We start from the raw sequence: 4,058 nt of genomic DNA on the forward strand, positions 1-4,058 counted from the left end.
TATAGGTCTCTCACTATCGAGCAAGTAGAAATAGAAAAGTTTGTATCGCACATGTGACCGTCTAGTGCTCATAATTTATATAGTATCTAAAACTACGACTGTCTATCTAGTTGTGCTTAGAACACTGAAAATTGTAATCATTAAATTATTTTACTTTTTTAAAAATGAATTCAGATTTAACCCTTTGTACTAGGCAACGTTTCGGACGTTTCCTACCAGCAACTCGACGCCACTTTTTCCGAAAACTTATACTCAGGAATCGTGGTATTATATAGTACAAGTTTAGAACCAAATAAGGCATTGTAATGAAATTTAATTTATATGTGTTTGTGGACCTATAAGAACCTATATAAACAAAAAAGAAATTATGATTTTAAATAAATAAATGATTTGAAAATTACCAATGGTAAATTAATAAGTCATAACACTGTCTCATTGCGTCCGAGATCTTTACTATTTGACGCTTCAATACGATTTAAAGTACACAGTTCTTGTGAATTTCTTTCCGCAGTTTTCGGATTTCTTTATTATCTTATCAACTTCAATCATCATTGAATCATACTCCTGTACCTTGTTTCACTAATTTTATATATTGCTCAAACAGATTAGAGCAGTGTTTAGTCCGTTGTGAATACATTTCGGACGTTTTCTTTCGACCGAAATTGATTTATTTATCATGCATCTTTATATTTTTATCTAAGATTTCCGTTTAAATAAAAAACTAAGACCATTTGAATACAAAACATGTGTTTCTTAAAAAATTGCGATGGACAAGTTCATTCTCCGAATCACTAATATACTTTCATGCCCTCTCAGAGGGAACGACGAATTAATATTGAAGCCTTAGGTTGTCCCCTCAGAGGGGAAAACCGACAGTAAAGGGTTAAATTAAAAAATATAAAAAACAATAAATATCTAACTGAAAAAAAAAAAAAAAAAAAGGAAAAACATTTTTAGAATCTCTCCATAATTTCGCCCAGTACAAGGTTAATAAAAATGATTTAAAACTTCAAAACCCCGACGTTGTTAGTCCGCGGACCGAGACGAGAAATGTCGGTATTTGAAAATTTAGTCGTTGAACGTTTTAGATGTGTGTTTGAAATAACACACGTAATGCAACCCACGCAAAAACCTGCTCTAATTATACCGATAGCTCCCGAGTGTCACGGTTGCCAAGCATACTATTACATGTCGTTGTTAAGATTTTTTTATATTTTAAGCTGTTAATATCATCATAATGGCGACGAAGGTCAAATCCAGGTCTTTTGGCTTCTACATTCCATTCTTAATAAGTGAGAGGATTACAAAACAAGTATATCGTTGATCTCCGTACCTACCTTCAGGCCGTAGTTGAAAGGTAATTTTGGAAGAGTAAAACCCTCGGGTTTTTTGGTAGGTACGATCTGCCACTTTTTAGCCATTTATTACCCACTAAGTAACTAACAGGCTCAAAAATTCAGATACGTTTCTGAGAGCGGTCTACATCTTTTCGCGTATGGAGTAAATCTCGCGATATTTCAGACTTAATCCAAAAGACAATGACTTTTTTTTAATGCTTCTAGAAAAGGGATATACTTTTCAGTATTGTGTATACATAGATATCCGCCACAGTATCCCTGCATAAACAGTTTTGCACTTACTTATTTTTAATATATCAATCTTTTCAATTTTATTTTATTTTTTTATCATGGGCAAAATCCTTGAGAAACTTATCTCAAGACGCCTGTACCCTATCCTTGATTCCAACCATATAATCCCAGATCACCAGTGTGAATTCCGAACATCCCACTCCACTATCCAGAGTGGTGGAAGATTGATAGTGGTGGACTCCGGTATCCAGAGTGGTTCACGATTGCCATCGTGTGGTTGATGTTGTCTCGTCTTCATTGGAGTACGGAATGTACTCGGGAGTCTTTCTTGATGTACCTTTTAACAGGCTTTGATCAATTCTGGCACCCAGGACTGCTATACAAGATCCGTAAAATCCTACCCTCTACATACTTCCTCATTATCCGTTCTTATCTCTCCGACTGATTATTTCAAGTAAATTGCAACGGCACTTATTCATCCCTATTCCGTCAGTTTGCTGGTGTACCTCAGGGTAGTATCTTTGGTCATATCCTTTATACAGGTTTCACAGCTGACATCCCAACCCATCCTAACACTATCCTCACCACGTATGACGATGACACATGTCTATTGTCACTGAACATTGATCCTTACATTGTATCCCAAACCCTCCAATCCCACATCCACTAAACCATCAAATTCCTCCAAAATCCAATCCTTACAGTCCAAAATCCTTCCTAAAATCCTTAATGCTCCTTACTTTGTCACAAATCAAGTCATCCATCAGGACCTCAACGTTGCATATGTAGCCGATTTCGCCAGAACCAGATACCGTTCCTCCCATGATAAACTTCTCAACCACCCAAATTTACTTGCTTCTAATCTGGCTTCTCCTTAATTACCTAATAATCCTCCTAGGCATCTGAAAAGAAGATGGCCTCGAGATCTTCTCCTCTAGAAATGTTATTGGAGTTCTATCAGTGGATAGATTCTCCACATGTTTGCATCATGTCACTATGTCACCTACAGCAAATTTACTTGTTGTATATTTGTATATTATTTATTGTTGTAAATAACAATAAATAAATTATTTAAAAACAAATTATTTTTAAAATTTTAATTGGTGCTCTTAAACGAAAAATATGTTTATAAGATAACTCTAACCGAATAATAAAATTTCTTGGTTATTAATCTATCCAATACTACGTATTATTACAACTAATTAACTAAAATAGGAATAATTTTCTAGATTAATACCTTTATAGTTTTAAAAAATATATCTATGGCTATATAGTTCTACAATGAAAATAAAATAGCTTAATCAAGTCAATAAATACGGACCTATATTTGGAATATTCATGCAATCCTTTCTACATTATAATATGAAAATCCAAATTTATAGTTTAGAACTTGTATTTCTATTAGCGCCTTGTACAAATAGCCTCCAGTATAGAATCCAATACTCAATCAGATTAGTTTGTATAAGTTCCTCAATTCAATTTAAATTTGAATACCTCCTGCGTGGAAATCTGTTTTGCCGGTCACGGCACTTAATTTTAACACAAATGATAAAACTACTGAAACCTTGTTCTTACATTAGCGTATATAAAGGTAACTTCAAGCGTCTTACAAACAATATCGAAGGTGCTCTTATGAAGAGATGACAGCCATAAAATGTAGATCATACAGTTAAAAAATTCCCAGAAAACAATCTATTCCGTGCAGAGCCACTAAGGAAATTATTAAGTAGGATATTGTCTTGGATAATTAGATAAGTATGTCATAGGAGGTTTTGAATAACACCAAGGTTCAAAATAGTAAGGTGATTCATGCATTTGTCCATGTAGAAAAGTGTAAAAGATGTTCTTTTTGTATAGTGGCCGAAATAGAATCGTAATCTACACTAAAATTTACCTTTATATAAATACATAAAATCCGTTAATAACTTAAACTCACCATAAGTCCGAACGAACACCTTTATCCATAAGATAATGACTCACCTGGAAAAGATAAAAAAAATTAATTGATTTCGCCGACAATTATTATATTTTAAAATATGTTATAGGGTTAAGACACTAGCATCAATGTACCAGTTAGGTACACTTTGAAATTAATTATTAAGAATTTTAGGAGGTCTGCATTTTTTTTTTTTGGGGGGGGGGGTCTTTGCTACTACAGATCTACCTAATAAACTCATATAGAACTAGGATCACAAAGGAAGTTTACCTGCAATGCTGAATCGTTTATAAATCCATTGCATTCATCCAATTCCTACATTAACAGAACTGTTGGATAGCTTACAGTTTATACCACATACACAATGAGGAACCAACTAATATTTTTGTAAGCTTGTGTATTATTTTTTCAATAATTATAATTTCACGATATATGTTCACAGCGTACCTCTTTATTACTATTCGACATTGTTAGAGGTTTGAGTTTTGTGGTGAAAAGAAAAAAAAATATTGATATTTTTTCCTTTTATTATT

General features: G+C 33.4%; 1 long non-coding RNA gene across 2 annotated transcripts in view; it reads right to left on the reverse strand.

Moving 5' to 3' along the window:
• LOC136796036 (uncharacterized) overlaps nt 1-4,058 on the reverse strand; it is a 146,781-nt gene that overhangs the window by 64,570 nt on the left and 78,153 nt on the right. The window contains exon 3 of one of the 2 annotated variants that reach the window (XR_010843731.1): nt 3,248-3,569. The exons of the other annotated variant lie outside the window; for it this stretch is intronic. This is a non-coding gene — a long non-coding RNA (uncharacterized lncRNA). Of the gene's footprint in view, nt 1-3,247; nt 3,570-4,058 lie in introns of those variants that run through there. 2 annotated transcript variants of the gene reach the window in all.

Source organism: Halyomorpha halys, unplaced genomic scaffold, assembly GCF_000696795.3.
Source record: "Halyomorpha halys isolate HHAL.00 unplaced genomic scaffold, Hhal_1.1 Scaffold679.1, whole genome shotgun sequence".
NCBI lineage: Eukaryota > Metazoa > Arthropoda > Insecta > Hemiptera > Pentatomidae > Halyomorpha > Halyomorpha halys.